General features: G+C 50.1%; 1 long non-coding RNA gene across 1 annotated transcript in view; it reads left to right on the plus strand.

The window, feature by feature from the left end:
• The first annotated feature begins 220 nt into the window (after positions 1 to 220).
• The window catches only part of LOC148400945 (uncharacterized), a 96,070-nt gene continuing 68,949 nt past the window's right edge, over positions 221 to 27,341 (plus strand). Inside the window, exons 1-4 of the long non-coding RNA XR_015857634.1 lie at positions 221 to 355; positions 2,804 to 2,925; positions 4,147 to 4,268; positions 6,251 to 6,374. This is a non-coding gene — a long non-coding RNA (uncharacterized LOC148400945). The remainder of the gene's footprint in view (positions 356 to 2,803; positions 2,926 to 4,146; positions 4,269 to 6,250; positions 6,375 to 27,341) is intronic.

Raw genomic sequence — 27,341 nt, forward strand, 5'->3', positions numbered from 1 at the left:
GTTGGTGAACGAATCTCAGATTGAACGAATCTCAATTGACGATTCGTTCATGAAGTTACGTCGCTGACTCGGAAAGTCCCTCCTCCATGTAACGCTCGCTGGCGCTGCTGATTGGCTGATTTTCTTCTTCGTTTTGTTTTACGGCTGGGTAGCACCAGCTTCAATGGGCATTACTGACATCTACTGGTTGAAGTTATATATGAAAGGAAAAAAAGAACGAATCACGTTAGGAAGTGATTCGTTCACTGAAGAGAGTTCTTCCTTTTGACCGAATCGTTCACTGACCGTCCAACACTAGCGCAGGTGTAATCACATGCCGGCTGTCTCCATTCAAAATAGCGGTGAAACGCATGAGGTAAGAACGATGTATTGTAAATTAACTACTACCAACAATCGTAATAATATGGAGAGTTAAATAATAAACAGCTTTATTAAATGATACGATGCGCTATTTTACTAATATTGGTAGTATTTTAGGAATTGTTCTCGTTCGCACGTAGCTTAGCGCTAACAGCACTCGGAGCACCACGACGGAGTTTTAGCTTGTAGCTTGGCCTACCATCCTTCACGATTTTTTCCCTCTAAAGTGCTCTACAAATGTGTGGAAATGGTGTGTACTGTTAGAATGGTTTATAGACTTGCCCCTGAAAATGGGCAAACCTAAAGGTAAGTCTCGTTAAAAATTCGTTTCTCTCGTTTATTTGAAAATATGATGTGCCGTGTTGCTTCGTTTTCAATTGGTTGATGCTAATAAAGTATTTTTGGTGTCTTTGACTGCCCAAAAGTGTTAATAACCAGCTGGAATATTAATATTGCCATATTGTAGCCGAGTTTAACTGTGAATTGCGCAGGTGGGTGTAGTCAATTGCCGGCTGTCTCCTTTTTAAATAGCATTGAAACGCATGTGGTAAGAATGATGTTAACTACTACAAACAATCGTAATAAACATGGAGTTTAATAATAAACAGCTTTATTAAATGATACGATGCGCTATTGTACTAATATTGGTAGTATTGTAGGAATTGTTCTCGTTCGCACGTAGCTTAGCGCTAACAGCATTCGGAGCACCACGACGGAGTTTTAGCTTGTAGCTTGGCCTACCATCCTTCACGATTTTTTCCCTCTAAAGTGCTCTACAAATGTGTGGAAATGGTGTGTACTGTTAGAATGGTTTATAGACTTGCCCCTGAAAATGGGCAAACCCAAAGGTAAGTCTCGTTAAAAATGCGTTTCTCTCGTTTATTTGAAAATATGATGTGCCGTGTTGCTTCGTTTTCAATTGATGTTCATACAGTATTCTAGTGTCTTTGACTGCCCAAAAGTGTTAACCAGGTGGAATATTAATATTGCCATATTGTAGCCGAGTTTAACTGTGCATTGCGCAAGTGGGTGTAATCAATTGCCGGCTGTCTCCTTTTTAAATAGCATTGAAACGCATGAGGTAAGAACGATGTTAACTATTACAAACAATCGTAATAATATGGAGAGTTGAATAATAAACAACTTTATTAAATGATACGATGAACGTTTGTACTAATATTCGTAGTATTGTAGCAATTTTTCTCGTTCGCGCGTTAGCGCGAACACAGCATTCGGGGCAACACGACGGAGTTTTAGCTTGTAGCTTGGCCTACCATACTTCACATTTTTTTCCCCTCTAAACTGCTCTACAAATGTATGGAAATGATTTGTACTGTTAGAATGATTGATAGACTTGCCCCTAAATATGGGCAAACCTAAAGGTATGTCTCGTTAAAAACGTGTTTATCTCGTCAATTTGAAAATATGATGTGCCGTGTTGCTTCGCTTTCAATTGGTTGATCTTCATACAATATTTTTGGTTTCTTTGACTGCCCAAAAGTGTTAATAACCAGCTGGAATATTAATATTGCCATATTGTGGCAGAGTTTAACTGTGAACTGCGCAGGTGTGTGTAATCAATTGGCGGCTGTCTCCTTTTTAAATTGCGTTGAAACGCATGAGGTAAGAACGATGTTAACTACTACCAACAATTGTAATAATATGGAGAGTTAAATAATAAACGACTTTATTAAATGATACGATGGACTATTGTACTAATATTGGTAGTATTGTAGTAATTGTTCTCGTTCGCGCGTAGTTTAGCGCTAACACAGCATATTCGGGGCAACACGACGGAGTTTTAGCTTGTAGCTTGGCCTACCATACTTCACGATTTTTTCCCTCTAAACTGCTCTACAAATGTATGGAAATGGTGTGTAATATTAGAATGATTTATAGGCTTGCCCTTAAATATGGGCAAACTTAAAAGTATGTCTCGTGAAAAATGTGTTTATCTCGTCTATTTGAAAATATGTGCCGTGTTGCTTCGTTTTCAATTGATGTTCATACAGTATTCTAGTGTCTTTGACTGCCCAAAAGTGTTGATAACCAGCTGGAATATTAATATTGCCACATTGTGGCCGAGTTTGAGGGTTTAAGCGTTTTAGAGAAGTAATGTTAATCTAATTTCATATTACTGTATTGGCCCAAATATAAAACGACCCCGATTACAAGACGACCCCCTCTTTTTCAAGAACTTTATCGCAATATTCTAATTTCCTGAGACAGTTAAATATGTAAACTAAAGTGCAGTATTATGTATACTAATAACTGATTGAAGTTTAGTGGCTCAACTCTTTGTATTATACTGAAGCATGAAATCATTATGTACAACCCTTTCTGTAATTCTTTACATTCTTTTCAATTATGCTATTACTGTAGATTTTTATGAAGTAAAAAACAAACAAAATAAACTATTTTTGTTTTGTATTGTTTTTTTTAGGGGCCTGCGCGAATTGCATTTTCCTGCATTTCAATGGTGTAGTGGATGTTCCATGTGTGTTCATTTGGCGTTCCAAAATTACGTCAGCCATTATGATCTGAATACTTGAGAACAGCAAACAAGTAAGTCATTATATCTCATTTACAAAAGTCACACTTTACGACAAGTATTTTAGCATCTCCCAGATGTTTTAGTTTTGTCTGAGCTTAATGTTAACATACAATGCTAACAATTATAGATCAATGTTGCAGTTGTTATAACTCCAATATAACACCAATATTTGATGACAAACTTTGCAGCAACACTTATAGGCAGAAAATATAAAAATACTCACGCGCATATATTATGTATACTAAAAATTTCATATTACTGTATTGGCCCAAATGTAAAACGACCCCGATTACAAGACGACCCCCTCTTTTTCAAGACTCAGGTTTGAAAAATGACTTTTTGAACACCAAATTTAATTTTTATTCAGAAAATAATTACATCTGAAACAAATGATTATACTACTATATTTGAAAGAGTAAGCATATTATTTTGCCTCTTTCAAATCATGCAAAATCTGTCACATCTTAATATCTGAACATTTAAATATGTAAACTAAAGTGCAATTATATTTGTAAATGAATGGCTACTGGATTTTAAAATGTAAATAAACCAATCTACTGTGATAAAACAACAAAATTGCAATAACTGCATTAAACATTAAAGTGAAGTCTAACTAACTAATCTTGAAACAAATCTGAATACGGAAAAACTTTGCAATAAAATAATGCAAACTGCTACTGCTATTGTTGGGGAGCCTGAGGACTGTATCGGGGGTTGGCTCGGATGGTTATGCTCTTTTTACCCCCGGCTGTTTGTCAGAACACAGGAGGGAAAACGTGGTTTAGTTTTGATTGCTTTACCTTACTAGTATACTATTTCATGATATTCTAATATTTTGACAAAGGATATTTGAGTTTTCTTAAGCTCTATGCCATAATCAGCAACATTAAAATAATGAAAGGCTTGCAATATTTCAGTTGATTTGTAATGAATCCAGAATGTACGACATTTTTGTTTCTTTAATTTTATTACAGAAAATAAAGAACTTTATCGCAATATTCTAATTTCCTGAGACAGTTAAATATGTAAACTAAAGTGCAGTATTATGTATACTAATAACTGATTGAAGTTTAGTGGCTCAACTCTTTGTATTATACTGAAGCATGAAATCATTATGTACAACCCTTTCTGTAATTCTTTACATTCTTTTCAATTATGCTATTACTGTAGATTTTTATGAAGTACAAAACAAACAAAATAAACTATTTTTGTTTTGTATTGTTTTTTTTTAGGGGCCTGCGCGAGTTGCATTTGCCTGCATTTCAATGGTGTAGTGGATGTTCCATGTGTGTTCATTTGGCGTTCCAAAATTACGTCAGCCATTATGATCTGAATACTTGAGAACAGCAAACAAGTAAGTCATTATATCTCATTTACAAAAGTCACACTTTACGACAAGTATTTTAGCATCTCCCAGATGTTTTAGTTTTGTCTGAGCTTAATGTTAACATACAATGCTAACAATTATAGATCAATGTTGCAGTTGTTATAACTCCAATATAACACCAATATTTGATGACAAACTTTGCAGCAACACTTATAGGCAGAAAATATAACAATACTCACGCGCATATATTATGTATACTAAAAATTGATTGATGTTTCGTGGCTCAAATATGCTGGTGACTGCGAACCACCCAATACAGATTTGACACAGTATGTGAAGAAAATGTGATGAATGCTAAGCTTGGTTAGCTTGATGCTAACGCATTATTGAAAGCACCATCGACAGACTAACACAACCATGCTTTTGTTTTGCAATCAGTCTTTTGTTTGCGGCTATGTCATGTGCCTGCATCTGGTTGAAACTGCCCACCCCTGCCCTGCCCTGCGCCTGCATTGAGATCAGTGTTTGTCAATCATTTTCTTAGATGCCCCCCCAGGAAGAAGAAAACATTTTGCGCCACACCAAGCTTGTACCCTTATTAACATTAAACTTTAATGTTTCTTTAATGATTAAAGAAAACAAAAAATAAATAAAAAAGAAAGATCAACTTACAATAAAGAATAACTATTAATAACATTGTTTTTTTAGTTTGTAACAGAACAGATTCAATGTGCATCACTTTGCCTGAAATTAAGATAAATTATGATTATTTAAATGCTAAACATTCTTGACCAACTGCCATTTAATGCTAAAAAAATACAATAAAATAATTAACATACATAATATTAAATAACAGCAATAAATAATATTCAATTTAAAGTAATTAGCACCATTAACTCTGGAGCACAATATATAAAACATTTTAACCTACAAAACAAAAATAAATAAAACAATTTGTGCTGTTTTTTTAGTCAAAATAAGGCAGCATGACGGAGACAATATATCCACGGCTGCAGGTAGTATCAGCTTTTCTACAAAAGTGTTGATAACCAGCTGGATTATTATTATTGACATATTGTGGCCGAGTTTGAGCGTTTAAGCGTTTTAGAGAAGTAATGTTAATCTAATTTCACATGTTGTATACTTTTGCTTAATTTTTTAATTATTTTTGTTTGTTTATTTTCACATACAAAAACATTTAAAATGTACATAGATTAAATACATGTGAAAAAGAATGTCTCAAAAACCCTCCAGGGGCTTGCAAAGTAGCATTCTCCAGAAATATGAATACATTTAAGGTAAAATTTCAATGGATAAAGAAATATGCATCCTAATACATGTCATACAGATGAAAAAAGAAACATTAATAACAGGGATAAGGCATACAACAATAGGGAAAAAGCACACCAAAACTATAACTAAAGAGAATAATGAATGGATCCAGCCAGGTTCATTTAGCATACCATATGGAAAGTATTTAGTGTCTAAGATAACTGATTTCAGAGCCTTCTTAAATTGGTGAGAAAAGTCCCATAAAAATAGTGGAAGCGAATTGTAAATCTTTGACCCTCTGTAGCCTAGTATGTTAAATTGAGTTTGGGCTGTACGGGCTATTGGTGGTCTGAGGTCATTTGAGCTGCATATGGGGTAATTATGGACCTGAGAATTCTGTCTAAATAAGTTATGAAAAAATAGGGGAAGGGTTCTCCCCAATGAGCCATGACGCAAGAGACCAATTTGAAAATGATTGACTTGAAAAACAGTGAGGATACCTAGCTGAGTAAAAAGAGGCTGAGATGAACGTTTCGGCGGATGTACACAACATATTACTCTTAGAGCTCGTTTCTGCAGACCATATATAGGCTCAAGTCTGTTACAAGCATGAAATCATTATGTGCAAGCTGTTTTTATTTAATTCTTTACATTCTTTTCAATTACGCTATGACTGTAGGTTTTTATAACGTAAAAAATAAATTAAATGAACTATTTTCCTTTTGTAATTTTTTTAGGGGGCTGCACGAGTTGCATTTGCCTGCCTTTCAATGGTCTACTGTAAATTCCATATGTTCATTTGGAGTTCCAAAAATTACGTCAGCCATTATGATCTGAATACTTGAGAAGAACAGCAAACAAGTAAGTCATTATTTCTCATTTACAAAAGTCACACTGTACGACAAGTATTTTAGCAACTCCCGGATGTTTTAGTTTTATCTGAGCTTAATGCTAACATACAATGCTAACAATTCTAGATTAATGTTGCAGTCATATAACTCCAATATAACTGATATTTGAACACAAACTTTATAGCAACACTTGTAGGCAGAAAATATAACTAAACTCAGAGGCATATATTATGTATACTAAAAAGTGATTGAAGCTTAGGGGCTCAAATATTTTGGTGATTGCGAACCACCCAATACAGATTTGACACAGTGTGTGAAGAAAATGTGATGAATGCTAAGCTTGGTTAGCTTGATGCTAACGCATTATGGAAAACACCATCGACAGACTAACACAACCATGCTAACAATTCTAGATTAATGTTACAGTCATTATAACTCCAATATATCACTGATATTTGAACACAAACTTGGCAGCAACACTTGTAGTCAGAAAATATAACAATACTCACCGCATACAATATATTATGTATACCAAAAACTGATTGAAGCTTAGTGGCTCAAATATTTTGGTGGCTGCGAACCACCCAATACAGATTTGACACAGTATGTGAAGAAAATGTGATGAATGCTAAGGTTGGTTAGCTTGATGCCAACGCATCAATGGTGGAAAACACCATCGACAGATTAACGCAACTAGCATAAGTCTTTTGTGTGCGGCTATGTCATGTGCCCGCATCTGGTTGAAACTGCCCACCCTTGCCCTGCCCTGCCCTGCCCTACCCTGCCCATCCCTGCCCTGCCCTGCCCTACCCTGCCCACCCCTGCCCTGCCCTACCCTGCCCACCCCTGCCCTGCCCTGCCCTGCCCACCCCTGCCCTGCCCTGCCCTGCCCTGCGCCTGCGCTTAGTTCAGTGCTGCTCAATCAATTCCCTGATGCCCCCCAGGGAGAAAAAAATCATTTTGAGCCCCCCACGCTTGTACCCTTATTAACATTAAACTTTAATGATTCTTCAATGATTAAAGAAAACAAAATTAAATAAAAAGGAAAGATCAACTTAAAGTAAAGAATAACTTTATTATAACATTGTTTTTGTGTCTAACAAAACAGATTGAATGTGCATCACTTTGCCTGAAATTAAAAAATAAATTATGAATTTTTAAACTCTAAACATTCTTGACCAACTGCTGAATGCTGAAGAAAATACAATAAAATAATGAGTAAACATAATATTAAATGAAATAACAGCAATAATTAATATTCAATTCAAAGTAAGGGGCACAATATTTAAAACATTATATCCTACAAAACAAAAGTAAATAAAATGATTTCTTTTTTAATATAAATGAGGCAGCATGACGGAGACCATATCCACGACTGCAGGTAGGTCTTCTGCAATGGTGTTTTTTTTTTTGTTGCACTGAGCAATTTGGTACGCTGCCTTGGAATTTCCTGGATGAAGCCAGGACTGCTTCGAATGCGCCTGGACGAAGCAAAGACCGCCTTGGATGCGCTTGGACGAAGCCAGGACTGCCTGGGATACGCCTGGACAATGCCAGGACCGCCTTGGATGCGCTGAGACGAAGCCAGGAAAAACTTGAATGCGCCTGGACGACGCCGCGACTGACTTGGATGCGCCTAGTCGACGCCGGGACTGCCTTTGATGTGCCTGGACGAAGCCGGGCCTGCCTCGGATGCGCCTGGATGACTTTGGGACTACCTTGGATGTGCCTGGACGACGTCAGAACTGCCTTGGATGCATCTGGAAGACTCTTGGACCGCCTTGGATGAGCCTTGAAATTGCCTTGAATGCGCCTCGGATGTGCTTGGACACTGGGATCGCCTTGGTCACGCCTGGACGACGCCGGAAAAACCACCTTGTATGCGCCTGGACGACACCGGGACCCCCTTGGATGCACCTGGATGCAGCTGGGATCGCACTGGATGCGCTTGGACGACACCGAGTCCGGCTTGTATGCGCCTGGACGACACCAGGATTGCCTTGGATGTGCCTGGACATCGCCTGGACCGCCTTGTATGCGCCTGGACGATCCTGGGACCGCCTTGGTGGCGCCTGGACGACACTGGGACCACCATGGATGCGCGTAGACGATGCTGGGACTGCCTTTAATGCGCGTTTGATGCGCCTGTGCGACACCAGGACCGCCTTGAATGTGCCTGAACGACGCCGACATCGTCTTGGATGTGGCTTGGATGCGCCCGGACGACGCCTGGACCGCCTTGGAATGAGCCTGGACAACGCCGGGATCACCTTGGATGAGGCTGGATGACTCAGGGACTGCCTTGGATGAGCCTGGATGATGCAGGGACTGCCTTGGCTGCGCCTTGGCTGCGGCTCGGCTGCGGCTCGGCTGCGGCTCGGCTGCGGCTCGGCTGCGGCTCGGCTGCGGCTGGGCTGCGGCTGGGCTGCGGCTGGGCTGCGGCTGGGCTGCGGCTCGGCTGCGGCTTGGCTGCGGCTCGGCTGCGGCTCGGCTGCGGCTCGGCTGCGGGTAACGCCTTGGACATGCTTTGGATGAACCTGGAAGACACCGGGACTGCCTTGGATGCGCCTTGGTTGCGCCTGGACGACGCCAGGACCGCCTAGGATGCACCTGAAAATCGCCGGGACTGCCTTGTATGCGTCTTGTATGCGCCTGGACAACGCCGGGACTGCCTTGGATGCTGCTTGAATGCGCCTCTGATGCGCCTCTGATGCGCCTCTGATGCGCCTGTACGACACCAGGACCGCCTTGGATGTGTCTGGACGTTGCTGGAACTGTCTTGGATGTGCTTTTGATGTGCCTGGATGACGCCGGGACAGTAATGGATGCGCCTTGGATGCTCCTGGACGACCCCAGGACTCCCTTGGATGAGGCTGGACGCCTACGGGACTGTCAAGGATGCACCTTGGATGCGCCTGGACGACGCCGGGACTGCCTCGGATATGTCTTTGATACGCCTGGACTACGCCAGTACCACCGTGGATGCGCCTGGATGACTTCGGGACTGCCTAGGATGTGCCTCGGATGCGTCATGGATGCGCCTGGACTATGGCAAGACTGCCTTGGATGCTCCTGGACGACGCAGGGACTGCCTTTGTTGCCCCTAGACGACACCGGGACCACCTCTGATGCACTTTGGATGCGCCTGATCGGCGCTAGGACAGTCTTGGATGTGCCTGGACAATGCTGGGAATGCCTTGGATGCGTCTAGTGACCTCTGGAACGCCTTGGATGTGCCTGGAAAACGCCTGAACCGCCTTGTATGCGCCTGGACGATCCTGGGACCGCCTTGGTGGCGCCTGGACGACACTGGGACCACCTTGGATGCGCGTAGCCGATGTTAGGACTGCCTTTGATGCGCGTTTGATGCGCCTGTGCGACACCAGGACCGCCTTGAATGTGCCTGAACGACGCCGACATCGCCTTGGATGTGGCTTGAATGCGCCCGGACGACGCCTGGACCGCCTTGGAATGAGCCTGGACGACGCCGGGATCACCTTGGATGAGGCTGGATGACTCAGGGACTGCCTTGGATGAGCCTGGATGATGCAGGGACTGCCTTGGCTGCGCCTTGGCTGTGGCTCGGCTGCGGCTCGGCTGCGGCTCGGCTGCGGCTCGGCTGCGGCTCGGCTGCGGCTGGGCTGCGGCTGGGCTGCGGCTGGGCTGCGGCTGGGCTGCGGCTGGACTGCGGCTGGGCTGCGGCTCGGCTGCGGCTCGGCTGCGGCTTGGCTGCGGGTAACGCTTTGGACATGCTTTGGATAAACCTGGAAGACACCGGGACTGCCTTGGATGCGCCTTGGTTGCGCCTGGACGACGCCAGGACCGCCTAGGATGCACCTGAAAAACGCCGGGACTGCCTTGAATGCGTCTTGTATGCGCCTGGACAACGCCGGGACTGCCTTGGATGCTGCTTGGATGCGCCTCTGATGCGCCTCTGATGCGCCTGTACGACACCAGGACCGCCTTGGATGTGTCTGGACGTTGCTGGAACTGTCTTGGATGTGCTTTTGATGTGCCTGGATGACGCCGGGACAGTGTTGGATGCGCCTTGGATGCCCCTGGACGACCCCAGGACTCCCTTGGATGAGGCTGGACGCCTACGGGACTGTCAAGGATGCACCTTGGATGCGCCTGGACGACGCCAGGACTGCCTCAGATATGTCTTTGATACGCCTGGACTACGCCAGTACCACCGTGGATGCGCCTGGATGACTTCGGGACTGCCTAGGATGTGCCTCGGATGCGTCATGGATGCGCCTGGACTATGGCAAGACTGCCTTGGATGCTCCTGGACGACGCAGGGACTGCCTTTGTTGCCCCTAGACGACACCGGGACCACCTCTGATGCACTTTGGATGCGCCTGATCGGCGCTAGGACAGTCTTGGATGTGCCTGGACAATGCTGGGAATGCCTTAGATGCGTCTAGTGACCTCTGGAACGCCTTGGATGTGCCTGGACAACGCCTGAACCGCCTTGTATGCGCCTGGACGATCCTGGGACCGCCTTGGTGAAGCCTGGATGACACTGGGACCACCTTGGATGCGCGTAGCCGATGCTGGGACTGCCTTTGATGCGCGTTTGATGCGCCTGTGCGACACCAGGACCGCCTTGAATGTGCCTGAACGACGCCGACATCGTCTTGGATGTGGCTTGAATGCGCCCGGACGACGCCTGGACCGCCTTGGAATGAGCCTGGACGACGCCGGGATCACCTTGGATGAGGCTCGATGACTCAGGGACTGCCTTGGATGAGCCTGGATGACGCTGGGACTGCCTTGGATGTACCTTGGAAGCGCTTGGAAGACGCCAGAACCATCGTGGATGCTCCTGGAAAACGCTGGGATTGCCTAGGATAAGCCTTAGATGCGCCTGGATGATGCCAGGACTGCCGTGAGTGCACTTGAACGACTCCAGGACCGCCTCGGATGCGCCTGGATGAAGCCGGGACTAACTTGGATAAGCCTTGGATGCACCTTGGAAGCGCCTGGACGACGCTGGTACCGCTTTGGATGTGCCTGGTCAACGTCAAAGCCGCTTTGGATGCGCATGGACGACGACGGGACCGCCTAATGTGCGCCTGGACAACCCTGAGATCGCCTTGGATGCGTCTGAAAGACGCTGGGACTGCCTTGGATGGGCCTGGAAGACGCCGGGACCGCCTTGGATGCACCTGGACTTGACCGGGACCGCCTCTGATGCGCCTTTGATGCACCTTGGATTCATTTGGTGAGGCCATCGAGAATGACTCCCGGACGGCTTTGAGGAAATTCTGGTCCACCATCTGGCGTCTCAGGAGGGGGAAGCAGTGCAACGTCAACACTGCTCACAGTGGGGATGGCGTGCTGCCGACCTCGACCCGGGACGTCGTAAGTCGGTGGGGAGAATACTTCGAAGACCTCCTCAATTCCACCTACACGCCTTCCATTGAGGAAGCAGGGCCTGGAGACTCTAAGGCAAATTTTCCAATCTCTGGGGTTGAAGTCACTGAGGTAGTTAAAAAACTCCTCGGTGGCAAGGCCCCGGGGGTGGATGAGATCCGCCCGGAGTTCTTAAAGGCTCTGGGTGTTGTGGGGCTGTCATGGCTGACACGCCTCTACAACGTTGCGTGGACATCGGGGACAGTGCCTCTGGATTGGCAGACTGGGGTGGTGGTTCCCCTCTTTAAGAAGGGGGACCGGAGGGTGTGTTCCAATTACAGGGGAATCACACTCAGCCTCCCTGGTGAGGTCTATTCAGGGGTGCTGGAGAGGAGGGTCCGTCGGGACCGCCTTGGATGTGCCTTGGATGTGCCCTGGATTTACTTTTAATCAGCCTTGGAAGCTTCTGGACGACCCTGGGAACCGTTCTAAATGATCCTTGGATGCACCTGGACAACGCTTGGACCGTCTTGAATGCGCCTGGACGACGTCAGTACCGTTGTGGGTGCGCCTGGACGCTGCTTTGACTTCTTTGGATGCACCTGGACAACACCAAGACTATCTTGGATGTGCCTGGACGATGCTGGTACCACCTTGCATGCGCCTGAACATTGGGACCGCCTTGGTTGAGCCTGGATGATGCCGGGATTGCCTCGGATGCGCCTCAATGATGCCGGGACTGCCTTAGATACTCCTTGAATGCTTCTGGACTTCGCCAGGACTGCCTTGGATGTGCCTAGACAAAGCCGGGACCGCCTTGGATTCGCCTTGGACGACGCAGGGATCATCTTGTATGCGCCAGGATGACACTGAGATCGGCTTTGAATGCGCCTGGACGACGCCGGTACCGGCTTGGATGCGCCTTGACAACGCCGGGAATGCCTTGGATGAGCCTTGGATGCACCTTGGAAGCGCCTGGACGACGCCGGCACCGCTTTGGAAGTTCTTGGATTACGCCGGGACTCCCTTGGATGGGCCTGGACAACGCCAGGACCGCCTTGGATGCACCCTGGACGATGCTGGGATCACCTTAGATGCGCCTGGATGACGCTGGGACCGCCTTGGATGTGCCTGGTCAAAGTCGAAACCACTTTGGATGCGCATGGACGACGACGGGACCGCCTAATGTGCGCCTGGACAACCCTGAGATCGCCTTGGATGCGTCTGGAAGACGCTGGGACTGCCTTGGATGGGCTTGGAAGACGCCGGGACCGCCTTGGATGCACCTGGACTTGGCCGGGACCGCCTCTGATGCGCCTTTGATGCACCTTGGATGCATTTGGTGAGGCCATCGAGAATGACTCCCGGACGGCTTCGAGGAAATTCTGGTCCACCATCTGACGTCTCAGGAGGGGGAAGCAGTGCAACGTCAACACTGTTTACAGTGGGGATGGCGTGCTGCTGACCTCGACCCGGGACGTGAGTTGGTGGGGAGAATACTTCGAAGACCTCCTCATTTCCACCTACACGCCTTCCATTGAGGAAGCAGGGCCTGGAGACTCTGAGGCGGATTTTTCAATCTCGGGTTGAAGTCACTGAGGTAGTTAAAAAAACTCCTCGGTGGCAAGGCCCCGGGGGTGGATGAGATCTGCCCGGAGTTCTTAAAGGCTCTGGATGTTGTGGGGCTGTCATGGCTGACACGCCTTTACAACGTTGCGTGGACATCGGGGAAAGTGCCTCTGGATTGGCAGACTGGGGTGGTGGTTCCCCTCTTTAAGAAGGGGGACTGGAGGGTGTGTTCCAATTACAGGGGAATCACACTCAGCCTCCCTGGTGAGGTCTATTCAGGGGTGCTGGAGAGGAGGGTCCATCGGGACCGCCTTGGATGTGCCTTGGATGTGCCCTGGATGTGCCCTGGATTTACTTTTAATCAGCCTTGGAAGCTTCTGGACGACCCTGGGAACCGTTCTAAATGCACCTTGGATGCACCTTGACAACACTTGGACTGCCTTGAATGGGCCTGGACGACGTCAGTACCACTATGGGTGCGCCTGGATGCTGCTTTGACTTCTTTGGATGCACCTGGACAACGCCGGGACTGTCTTGGATGTGCCTGGATGATTCTGGTACCACCTTGCATGCGCCTGAACATTGGGACTGCCTTGGTTGAGCCTGGATGATGCCGGGATATCCTCGGATGCGCCTCAATGATGCCGGGACTGCCTTAGATACTCCTTGAATGCTTCTGGACTTCGCCAGGACTGCCTTGGATGTGCCTAGACAAAGCCGGGACCGCCTTGGATTCGCCTTGGACGACGCAGGGATCATCTTGTATGCGCCAGGATGACACTGAGATCGGCTTTGAATGCGCCTGGACGACGCCGGTACCGGCTTGGATGCGCCTTGACAACGCCGGGACTGCCTTGGATGAGCCTTGGATGCACCTTGGAAGCGCCTGGACGACGCCAGCACCGCTTTGGAAGTTCTTGGATTACGCCGGGACTCTCTTGGATGGGCCTGGACAACGCCAGGACCGCCTTGGATGCACCCTGGACAATGCTGGGATCACCTTAGATGCGCCTGGATGACGCTGGGACCGCCTTGGATGAGCCTGGTCAAAGTCGAACCACTTTGGATGCGCATGGACGACGACGGGACCGCCTAATGTGCGCCTGGACAACCCTGAGATCGCCTTGGATGCGTCTGGAAGACGCTGGGACTGCCTTGGATGGGCTTGGAAGACGCTGGGACCGCCTTGGATGCACCTGGACTTGGCCGGGACCGCCTCTGATGCGCCTTTGATGCACCTTGGATGCATTTGGTGAGGCCATCGAGAATGACTCCCGGACGGCTTCGAGGAAATTCTGGTCCACCATCTGACGTCTCAGGAGAGGGAAGCAGTGCAACGTCAACACTGTTTACAGTGGGGATGGCGTGCTGCTGACCTCGACCCGGGACGTGAGTCGGTGGGGAGAATACTTCGAAGACCTCCTCAATTCCACCTACACGCCTTCCATTGAGGAAGCAGGGCCTGGAGACTCTGAGGCGGATTTTTCAATCTCGGGTTGAAGTCACTGAGGTAGTTAAAAAACTCCTCGGTGGCAAGGCCCCGGGGGTGGATGAGATCTGCCCGGAGTTCTTAAAGCCTCTGGATGTTGTGGGGCTGTCATGGCTGACACGCCTTTACAACGTTGCGTGGACATCGGAAAAAGTGCCTCTGGATTGGCAGACTGGGGTGGTGGTTCCCCTCTTTAAGAAGGGGGACCGGAGGGTGTGTTCCAATTACAGGGGAATCACACTCAGCCTCCCTGGTGAGGTCTATTCAGGGGTGCTGGAGAGGAGGGTCCGTCGGGACCGCCTTGGATGTGCCTTGGATGTGCCCTAGATTTACTTTTAATCAGCCTTGGAAGCTTCTGGACGACCCTGGGAACCGTTCTAAATGATCCTTGGATGCACCTGGACAACGCTTGGACCGTCTTGAATGCGCCTGGACGACGTCAGTACCGTTGTGGGTGCGCCTGGACGCTGCTTTGACTTCTTTGGATGCACCTGGACAACACCAAGACTATCTTGGATGTGCCTGGATGATTCTGGTACCGCCATGCATGCGCCTGAACATTGGGACTGCCTTGGTTGAGCCTGAATGATGCCGGGACTGCCTCGGATGCGCCTGGACGATGCCGGGACTGCCTTAGATACTCCTTGAATGCTTCTGGACCTCGCCAGGACTGCCTTGGATGTGCCTAGACAAAGCCGGGACCGCCTTGGATTCGCCTTGGACGACGCAGGGATCATCTTGTATGCGCCAGGATGACACTGGGACTGGCTTTGAATGCGCCTGGACGACGCCGGTACCGGCTTGGATGCGCCTTGACAACGCCGGGACTGCCTTGGATGAGCCTTGGATGCACCTTGGAAGCGCCTGGACGACGCCGGCACCGCTTTGGATGTGCCTGGATGACGCCGGGACTCCCTTGGATGGGCTTGGACAACGCCAGGACCGCCTTGGATGCGCCCTGGACGATGCTGGGATCACCTTAAATGCGCCTGGATGACGCTGGGACCGCCTTGGATGTGCCTGGTCAACGTCGAAGCCGCTTTGGATGCGCATGGACGACGACGGGACCGCCTAATGTGCGCCTGGACAACCCCGAGATCGCCTTGGATGCGTCTGGAAGACGCTGGGACTGCCTTGGATGGGCCTGGAAGACGCCAGAACGGCCTTGGATGCACCTGGACTTGGCCGGGACCGCCTCTGATGCGCCTTTGATGCACCTTGGATGCATTTGGTGAGGCCATGGAGAATGACTCTCGGACGGCTTCCAAGAAATTCTGGTCCACCATCCGGCGTCTCAGGAGGGGGAAGCAGTGCAACGTCAACACTGTTTACAGTGGGGATGGTGTGCTGCTGACCTCGACCCAGGACGTCGTGAGTTGGTGGGGAGAATGCTTCGAAGACCTCCTCAATTCCACCTACACGCCTTCCATTGAGGAAGCACGGCCTGGAGACTCTGAGGCGGATTCTCCAATCTCTGGGGTCAAAGTCACTGAGGTAGTTAAAAAACTCCTCGGTGACAAGGCCCCGGGGGTGGATGAGATCCGCCCGGAGTTCTTAAAGGCTCTGGATGTTGTGGGGCTGTCATGGCTGACACGCCTCTACAACGTTGCGTGGACATCGGGGACAGTGCCCCTGGATTGGCAGACTGGGGTGGTGGTTCCCCTCTTTAAGAAGGGGGACCGGAGGGTGTGTTCCAATTACAGGGGAATCACACTCAGCCTCCCTGGTGAGGTCTATTCAGGGGTCCTGGAGAGGAGGGTCCGTCGGGACCGCCTTGGATGTGCCTTGGATGTGCCCTAGATTTACTTTTAATCAGCCTTGGAAGCTTCTGGAGGACCCTGGGAACCGTTCTAAATGATCCTTGGATGCACCTGGACAACGCTTGGACCGTCTTGAATGCGCCTGGACGACGTCAGTACAGTTATGGGTGCGCCTGGACGCTGCTTTGACTTCTTTGGATGCACCTGGACAACGACGAGACTATCTTGGATGTGCCTGGACGATGCTGGTACCACCTTGCATGCGCCTGAACATTGGGACCGCCTTGGTTGAGCCTGGATGATGCCGGGATTGCCTCGGATGCGCCTCAATGATGCCGGGACTATCTTAGATACTCCTTGAATGCTTCTGGACTTCGCCAGGACTGCCTTGGATGTGCCTAGACAAAGCCGGGACCGCCTTGGATTCGCCTTGGACGACGCAGGGATCATCTTGTATGCGCCAGGATGACACTGAGATCGGCTTTGAATGCGCCTGGACGACGCCGGTACCGGCTTGGATGCGCCTTGACAACGCCGGGACTGCCTTGGATGAGCCTTGGATGCACCTTGGAAGTGCCTGGACGACGCCGGCACCGCTTGGGAAGTTCTTGGATTACGCCGGGACTCTCTTGGATGGGCCTGGACAACGCCAGGACCGCCTTGGATGCACCCTGGACGATGCTGGGATCACCTTAGATGCGCCTGGATGACGCTGGGACCGCCTTGGATGTGCCTGGTCAAAGTCGAAACCACTTTGGATGCGCATGGACGACGACGGGACCGCCTAATGTGCGCCTGGACAACCCTGAGATCGCCTTGGATGCGTCTGGAAGACGCTGGGACTGCCTTGGATGGGCTTGGAAGACGCCGGGACCGCCTTGGATGCACCTGGACTTGGCCGGGACCGCCTCTGATGCGCCTTTGATGCACCTTGGATGCATTTGGTGAGGCCATCGAGAATGACTCCCGGACGGCTTTGAGGAAATTCTGGTCCACCATCTGACGTCTCAGGAGGGGGAAGCAGTGCAACGTCAACACTGTCTACAGTGGGGATGGCGTGCTGCTGACCTCGACCCGGGACGTGAGTTGGTGGGGAGAATGCTTCGAAGACCTCCTCAATTCCACCTACACGCCTTCCATTGAGGAAGCAGGGCCTGGAGACTCTGAGGCGGATTTTTCAATCTCGGGTTGAAGTCACTGAGGTAGTTAAAAAACTCCTCGGTGGCAAGGCCCCGGGGGTGGATGAGATCTGCCCGGAGTTCTTAAAGGCTCTGGATGTTGTGGGGCTGTCATGGCTGACACGCCTTTACAACGTTGCGTGGACATTGGGGAAAGTGCCTCTGGAATGGCAGACTGGGGTGGTGGTTCCCCTCTTTAAGAAGGGGGACCGGAGGGTGTGTTCCAATTACAGGGGAATCACACTCAGCCTCCCTGGTGAGGTCTATTCAGGGGTGCTGGAGAGGAGGGTCCATCGGGACCGCCTTGGATGTGCCTTGGATGTGCCCTAGATTTACTTTTAATCAGCCTTGGAAGCTTCTGGACGACCCTGGGAACCGTTCTAAATGATCCTTGGATGCACCTGGACAACGCTTGGACCGTCTTGAATGCGCCTGGACGACGTCAGTACCGTTGTGGGTGCGCCTGGACGCTGCTTTGACTTCTTTGGATGCACCTGGACAACACCAAGACTATCTTGGATGTGCCTGGACGATGCTGGTACCACCTTGCATGCGCCTGAACATTGGGACCGCCTTGGTTGAGCCTGGATGATGCCGGGATTGCCTCGGATGCGCCTCAATGATGCCGGGACTGCCTTAGATACTCCTTGAATGCTTCTGGACTTCGCCAGGACTGCCTTGGATGTGCCTAGACAAAGCCGGGACCGCCTTGGATTCGCCTTGGACGACGCAGGGATCATCTTGTATGCGCCAGGATGACACTGACATCGGCTTTGAATGCGCCTGGACGACGCCGGTACCGGCTTGGATGCGCCTTGACAACGCCGGGACTGCCTTGGATGAGCCTTGGATGCACCTTGGAAGTGCCTGGACGACGCCGGCACCGCTTGGGAAGTTCTTGGATTACGCCGGGACTCTCTTGGATGGGCCTGGACAACGCCAGGACCGCCTTGGATGCACCCTGGACGATGCTGGGATCACCTTAGATGCGCCTGGATGACGCTGGGACCGCCTTGGATGTGCCTGGTCAAAGTCGAAACCACTTTGGATGCGCATGGACGACGACGGGACCGCCTAATGTGCGCCTGGACAACCCTGAGATCGCCTTGGATGCGTCTGGAAGACGCTGGGACTGCCTTGGATGGGCTTGGAAGACGCCGGGACCGCCTTGGATGCACCTGGACTTGGCCGGGACCGCCTCTGATGCGCCTTTGATGCACCTTGGATGCATTTGGTGAGGCCATCGAGAATGACTCCCGGACGGCTTTGAGGAAATTCTGGTCCACCATCTGACGTCTCAGGAGGGGGAAGCAGTGCAACGTCAACACTGTTTACAGTGGGGATGGCGTGCTGCTGACCTCGACCCGGGACGTGAGTTGGTGGGGAGAATGCTTCGAAGACCTCCTCAATTCCACCTACACGCCTTCCATTGAGGAAGCAGGGCCTGGAGACTCTGAGGCGGATTTTTCAATCTCGGGTTGAAGTCACTGAGGTAGTTAAAAAAACTCCTCGGTGGCAAGGCCCCGGGGGTGGATGAGATCTGCCCGGAGTTCTTAAAGGCTCTGGATGTTGTGGGGCTGTCATGGCTGACACGCCTTTACAACGTTGCGTGGACATTGGGGAAAGTGCCTCTGGAATGGCAGACTGGGGTGGTGGTTCCCCTCTTTAAGAAGGGGGACCGGAGGGTGTGTTCCAATTACAGGGGAATCACACTCAGCCTCCCTGGTGAGGTCTATTCAGGGGTGCTGGAGAGGAGGGTCCATCGGGACCGCCTTGGATGTGCCTTGGATGTGCCCTAGATTTACTTTTAATCAGCCTTGGAAGCTTCTGGACGACCCTGGGAACCGTTCTAAATGATCCTTGGATGCACCTGGACAACGCTTGGACCGTCTTGAATGCGCCTGGACGACGTCAGTACCGTTGTGGGTGCGCCTGGACGCTGCTTTGACTTCTTTGGATGCACCTGGACAACACCAAGACTATCTTGGATGTGCCTGGACGATGCTGGTACCACCTTGCATGCGCCTGAACATTGGGACCGCCTTGGTTGAGCCTGGATGATGCCGGGATTGCCTCGGATGCGCCTCAATGATGCCGGGACTGCCTTAGATACTCCTTGAATGCTTCTGGACTTCGCCAGGACTGCCTTGGATGTGCCTAGACAAAGCCGGGACCGCCTTGGATTCGCCTTGGACGACGCAGGGATCATCTTGTATGCGCCAGGATGACACTGAGATCGGCTTTGAATGCGCCTGGACGACGCCGGTACCGGCTTGGATGCGCCTTGACAACGCCGGGACTGCCTTGGATGAGCCTTGGATGCACCTTGGAAGTGCCTGGACGACGCCGGCACCGCTTGGGAAGTTCTTGGATTACGCCGGGACTCCCTTGGATGGGCCTGGACAACGCCAGGACCGCCTTGGATGCACCCTGGACGATGCTGGGATCACCTTAGATGCGCCTGGATGACGCTGGGACCGCCTTGGATGTGCCTGGTCAAAGTCGAAACCACTTTGGATGCGCATGGACGACGACGGGACCGCCTAATGTGCGCCTGGACAACCCTGAGATCGCCTTGGATGCGTCTGGAAGACGCTGGGACTGCCTTGGATGGGCTTGGAAGACGCCGGGACCGCCTTGGATGCACCTGGACTTGGCCGGGACCGCCTCTGATGCGCCTTTGATGCACCTTGGATGCATTTGGTGAGGCCATCGAGAATGACTCCCGGACGGCTTCGAGGAAATTCTGGTCCACCATCTGACGTCTCAGGAGGGGGAAGCAGTGCAACGTCAACACTGTTTACAGTGGGGATGGCGTGCTGCTGACCTCGACCCGGGACGTGAGTTGGTGGGGAGAATACTTCGAAGACCTCCTCATTTCCACCTACACGCCTTCCATTGAGGAAGCAGGGCCTGGAGACTCTGAGGCGGATTTTTCAATCTCGGGTTGAAGTCACTGAGGTAGTTAAAAAAACTCCTCGGTGGCAAGGCCCCGGGGGTGGATGAGATCTGCCCGGAGTTCTTAAAGGCTCTGGATGTTGTGGGGCTGTCATGGCTGACACGCCTTTACAACGTTGCGTGGACATCGGGGAAAGTGCCTCTGGATTGGCAGACTGGGGTGGTGGTTCCCCTCTTTAAGAAGGGGGACCGGAGGGTGTGTTCCAATTACAGGGGAATCACACTCAGCCTCCCTGGTGAGGTCTATTCAGGGGTGCTGGAGAGGAGGGTCCATCGGGACCGCCTTGGATGTGCCTTGGATGTGCCCTGGATGTGCCCTGGATTTACTTTTAATCAGCCTTGGAAGCTTCTGGACGACCCTGGGAACCGTTCTAAATGCACCTTGGATGCACCTTGACAACACTTGGACTGCCTTGAATGGGCCTGGACGACGTCAGTACCACTATGGGTGCGCCTGGATGCTGCTTTGACTTCTTTGGATGCACCTGGACAACGCCGGGACTGTCTTGGATGTGCCTGGATGATTCTGGTACCACCTTGCATGCGCCTGAACATTGGGACTGCCTTGGTTGAGCCTGGATGATGCCGGGATATCCTCGGATGCGCCTCAATGATGCCGGGACTGCCTTAGATACTCCTTGAATGCTTCTGGACTTCGCCAGGACTGCCTTGGATGTGCCTAGACAAAGCCGGGACCGCCTTGGATTCGCCTTGGACGACGCAGGGATCATCTTGTATGCGCCAGGATGACACTGAGATCGGCTTTGAATGCGCCTGGACGACGCCGGTACCGGCTTGGATGCGCCTTGACAACGCCGGGACTGCCTTGGATGAGCCTTGGATGCACCTTGGAAGCGCCTGGACGACGCCAGCACCGCTTTGGAAGTTCTTGGATTACGCCGGGACTCTCTTGGATGGGCCTGGACAACGCCAGGACCGCCTTGGATGCACCCTGGACAATGCTGGGATCACCTTAGATGCGCCTGGATGACGCTGGGACCGCCTTGGATGAGCCTGGTCAAAGTCGAACCACTTTGGATGCGCATGGACGACGACGGGACCGCCTAATGTGCGCCTGGACAACCCTGAGACCGCCTTGGATGCGTCTGGAAGACGCTGGGACTGCCTTGGATGGGCTTGGAAGACGCTGGGACCGCCTTGGATGCACCTGGACTTGGCCGGGACCGCCTCTGATGCGCCTTTGATGCACCTTGGATGCATTTGGTGAGGCCATCGAGAATGACTCCCGGACGGCTTCGAGGAAATTCTGGTCCACCATCTGACGTCTCAGGAGAGGGAAGCAGTGCAACGTCAACACTGTTTACAGTGGGGATGGCGTGCTGCTGACCTCGACCCGGGACGTGAGTCGGTGGGGAGAATACTTCGAAGACCTCCTCAATTCCACCTACACGCCTTCCATTGAGGAAGCAGGGCCTGGAGACTCTGAGGCGGATTTTTCAATCTCGGGTTGAAGTCACTGAGGTAGTTAAAAAACTCCTCGGTGGCAAGGCCCCGGGGGTGGATGAGATCTGCCCGGAGTTCTTAAAGCCTCTGGATGTTGTGGGGCTGTCATGGCTGACACGCCTTTACAACGTTGCGTGGACATCGGAAAAAGTGCCTCTGGATTGGCAGACTGGGGTGGTGGTTCCCCTCTTTAAGAAGGGGGACCGGAGGGTGTGTTCCAATTACAGGGGAATCACACTCAGCCTCCCTGGTGAGGTCTATTCAGGGGTGCTGGAGAGGAGGGTCCGTCGGGACCGCCTTGGATGTGCCTTGGATGTGCCCTAGATTTACTTTTAATCAGCCTTGGAAGCTTCTGGACGACCCTGGGAACCGTTCTAAATGATCCTTGGATGCACCTGGACAACGCTTGGACCGTCTTGAATGCGCCTGGACGACGTCAGTACCGTTGTGGGTGCGCCTGGACGCTGCTTTGACTTCTTTGGATGCACCTGGACAACACCAAGACTATCTTGGATGTGCCTGGACGATGCTGGTACCACCTTGCATGCGCCTGAACATTGGGACCGCCTTGGTTGAGCCTGGATGATGCCGGGATTGCCTCGGATGCGCCTCAATGATGCCGGGACTGCCTTAGATACTCCTTGAATGCTTCTGGACTTCGCCAGGACTGCCTTGGATGTGCCTAGACAAAGCCGGGACCGCCTTGGATTCGCCTTGGACGACGCAGGGATCATCTTGTATGCGCCAGGATGACACTGACATCGGCTTTGAATGCGCCTGGACGACGCCGGTACCGGCTTGGATGCGCCTTGACAACGCCGGGACTGCCTTGGATGAGCCTTGGATGCACCTTGGAAGCGCCTGGACGACGCCGGCACCGCTTTGGAAGTTCTTGGATTACGCCGGGACTCCCTTGGATGGGCCTGGACAACGCCAGGACCGCCTTGGATGCACCCTGGACGATGCTGGGATCACCTTAGGTGCGCCTGGATGACGCTGGGACCGCCTTGGATGTGCCTGGTCAAAGTCGAAACCACTTTGGATGCGCATGGACGACGACGGGACCGCCTAATGTGCGCCTGGACAACCCTGAGATCGCCTTGGATGCGTCTGGAAGACGCTGGTACTGCCTTGGATGGGCTTGGAAGACGCCGGGACCGCCTTGGATGCACCTGGACTTGGCCGGGACCGCCTCTGATGCGCCTTTGATGCACCTTGGATGCATTTGGTGAGGCCATCGAGAATGACTCCCGGACGGCTTCGAGGAAATTCTGGTCCACCATCTGACGTCTCAGGAGGGGGAAGCAGTGCAACGTCAACACTGTTTACAGTGGGGATGGCGTGCTGCTGACCTCGACCCGGGAAGTGAGTTGGTGGGGAGAATACTTCGAAGACCTCCTCAATTCCACCTACACGCCTTCCATTGAGGAAGCAGGGCCTGGAGACTCTGAGGCGGATTTTTCAATCTCGGGTTGAAGTCACTGAGGTAGTTAAAAAAACTCCTCGGTGGCAAGGCCCCGGGGGTGGATGAGATCTGCCCGGAGTTCTTAAAGGCTCTGGATGTTGTGGGGCTGTCATGGCTGACACGCCTTTACAACGTTGCGTGGACATCGGGGAAAGTGCCTCTGGATTGGCAGACTGGGGTGGTGGTTCCCCTCTTTAAGAAGGGGGACCGGAGGGTGTGTTCCAATTACAGGGGAATCACACTCAGCCTCCCTGGTGAGGTCTTTTCAGGGGTGCTGGAGAGGAGGGTCCATCGGGACCGCCTTGGATGTGCCTTGGATGTGCCCTGGATGTGCCCTGGATTTACTTTTAATCAGCCTTGGAAGCTTCTGGACGACCCTGGGAACCGTTCTAAATGCACCTTGGATGCACCTTGACAACACTTGGACTGCCTTGAATGGGCCTGGACGACGTCAGTACCACTATGGGTGCGCCTGGATGCTGCTTTGACTTCTTTGGATGCACCTGGACAACGCCGGGACTGTCTTGGATGTGCCTGGATGATTCTGGTACCGCCTTGCATGCACCTGAACATTGGGACTGCCTTGGTTGAGCCTGAATGATGCCGGGACTGCCTCGGATGCGCCTGGACGATGCCGGGACTGCCTTAGATATTCCTTGAATGCTTCTGGACCTCGCCAGGACTGCCTTGGATGTGCCTAGACAAAGCCGGGACCGCCTTGGATTCGCCTTGGACGACGCAGGGATCATCTTGTATGCGCCTGGATGACACTGAGACCGGCTTAGATGCGCCTGGAGGACGCCGGGACCGCTTTGGATGAACCTGGATAACGACAGAACCGTCTAGGATGCGCCTGAACGGCGCCGGGACCACCTTGGATGCGCCTTGGATGCATCTTTGATGCGCCTGGATGACACCGGGAGCGTCTTGGATGCACTTAGACGCCGCTGGGATTGCGTTGAATGCGCCTGGACGACGCCTGGTGCTTCTTGGATGCGCCTGGAGATCGGCTGGACTTTGAATGTGCCTGGACGCAAGGACTGCCTTGCATGCGCCCGGACCGCCTTGATTGCACCTGGACGACGTTGGGACCGCCTTGAATGCGCCTTGCATGCATCCTGCATTCGCCCAGACTACGACGGCACTGCCTTGGATGCGCCTGGACGATGCCAGGACCCTCTTGGATGCGCCTTGGACGACGCAGAGACCGCCTCGGATGCGCCTGGACCACGCCTTGGATACACCTGGACAAAACCAGGACTATCTTGGGTTAGCCTGGACGAAGTTGGGATTGCCTGGATGAAGCCAGGACCGCCTTTGATGCGCATGGATGAAGCCAGGACCGCCCTGGATGCACCTGGACAAAGGAAGGACTGCCTCGGATGCGCCTGGACGACGCCAGGACCGCCTCAGCCACGTCTGGATGACGCCGGGACCGCATTGGATGTCCCCACCATCACCAGATCCGGCCCACACCTGTAACATCTCAGGCCACGTTTGTCTCTTATGGAATGGGCTCACCAGCTACAGAAGATGTGGTGGGAAGACGACCTAACGTCCAGACTCAAGAGACTTTTGAGACTGATGCCGAATAGAGAGAATAAGATAAGTAAATATGTCAAAATACATCACTAAATATCTAAATAAGTAAATAGTTAAGTACTTAGATAAGTAGATAAAAAATAGATAAATAATCTGATAATAGTGGATGGATGGATGGATGGAAGGAGGGATGGATAAAAATAGATAAGGAAATAGATAAAATACATGAGTTTGCAGTAGATAAGTAAATGGATAAAAATGGATAAGTAAAAAGTAGATAAAAATAGATAAGTAAACAGATAAAAATATTGGCTGGATGGATGGACGGATGGAGGGATGGATAATTAGATAATTATATAGATAAAATAGATAAGTATATAGAAGTACATAAGTAAATAAATCAAAATGGATAAGTAAAAAGTAGATAAAAATAGATAAGTAAACAGATAAGAATAGTGGCTGGATGGATGGATGGATGGAGGGATGGATAAAATTAGATAATTAAATAGATAAAATAGATAAGTATATAGAAGTTGATAAATAAATAGAAAGAATGGATAAGTAAAAAGTAGATAAAAATAGATAAGTAAACAGATAAAAATAGTGGCTGGATGGATGGATGGATGGAGGGATGGAAAAATAGATATAGATAAAATAGATAAGTATATAGAAGTAGATAAGTAAATACACAAAATTGGATTAGTAAAAGGATAAAAATAGATAAATGTAGATAAAATAGAAAAGTAAATAGATAAAATAGTAAAATAGATGAAGTAGATCAAAATAGAAAAGTATATTGGATGTACCTGGACAATGCTGGGACCACCTTAAATGCGGTTCCAAAAATTACATCTGCAATTACGATCTGAAGACTCGAGGAGAACAGCAAACAAGTAAGTCATTATTTCTCATTCACCAAAGTCACACTGTACGACAAGTATTTTAGCATCTCCCGGATGTTTTGTCTGACCTTAATGCTAACATATAATGCTAACAATTCTAGATTAATGTTGCAGTCGTTATAACTGCAATATAACACTGATATTTGAACACAAACATTGCAGCAACACTTGTAGGCAGAAAACATAACAATACTCGCAGCATATAATATATTATGTATACCTAATACTGATTGAAGCTTAGCGGCTCAAATATTTTGGTGGCTGCAAACCACCCAATACAGATTTGACACAGTATGTGAAGAAAATGTGATGAACGCTAAAGTTGGTTAGCTTGATGCTAACGCATCAATGGTAGAAAACACCATCGACAGATTAACACAACTAGCATAAGTCTTTTGTGTGCGGCTATGTCATGTGCCCGCATCTGGTTGAAACTGCCCACCCCTGCCCACCCCTGCCCTGCCCTGCCCTGCGCTTAGATCAGTGCTGTTCAATCAATTCCCTGATGCCCCCCAGGGAGAAAAAATTATTTTGAGCCCCCCACGCTTGTACCCTTAACATTAAACTTTAATTCTTCAATGATTAAAGCAAACAAAACTAAATAAAAAAGAAAGATCAACTTACAGTAAATAACTTTATTATAACATTGTTTTTGTGTCTGTAACAGAACAGATTGAATGTGCATCACTTTGCCTAAAATTAAAAAATAAATTGTAAATTTTTAAACTCTAAAAATTCTTGACCAGTTGCCATTTTATGCTGAAGAAAATACAATAAAATAATGAGCAAACATAATATTAAATGAAATAACATCAATAATTAATATTCATTTCAAAGTAAGGAGCACAATATTTAAAACATTTTATCCTACAAAACAAAAGTAAATAAAATGATTTCTTTTTAATGTAAATGAGGCAGCATGACAGAGACCATATCCACGACTGCAGGTAGGTCTTCTGCAATGGTGTTTTTTTTTTTTTTTGCACTGAGCAATTTGGTACGCTGCCTTGGACATGCCTGGATGAAGCCAGGACTGCTTCAAATGCGCCTGGACAAAGCAAAGACCGCCTTGGATGCGCTTGGACCAAGCCAGGACTGCCTGGGATGCGCCTGGAATACACCGGGACCGCCTAGGATGCGCTGAGATGAAGCCAGGACCACCATGAATGCACCTGGACGCCGCCGTGACTGACTTGGATGCACTTAGTCAACGCCGGGACTGCCTTTGATGTGCCTGGACGAAGCCGGACCTGCCTCGGATGCGCCTGGACGATGCCGGGACCGCGTCGGAT

The sequence above is a fragment of the Syngnathus floridae genome, chromosome 3 (assembly GCF_059516105.1).
Source record: "Syngnathus floridae isolate MCC-2025c chromosome 3, RoL_Sflo_1.0, whole genome shotgun sequence".
Classification (NCBI taxonomy): domain Eukaryota; kingdom Metazoa; phylum Chordata; class Actinopteri; order Syngnathiformes; family Syngnathidae; genus Syngnathus; species Syngnathus floridae.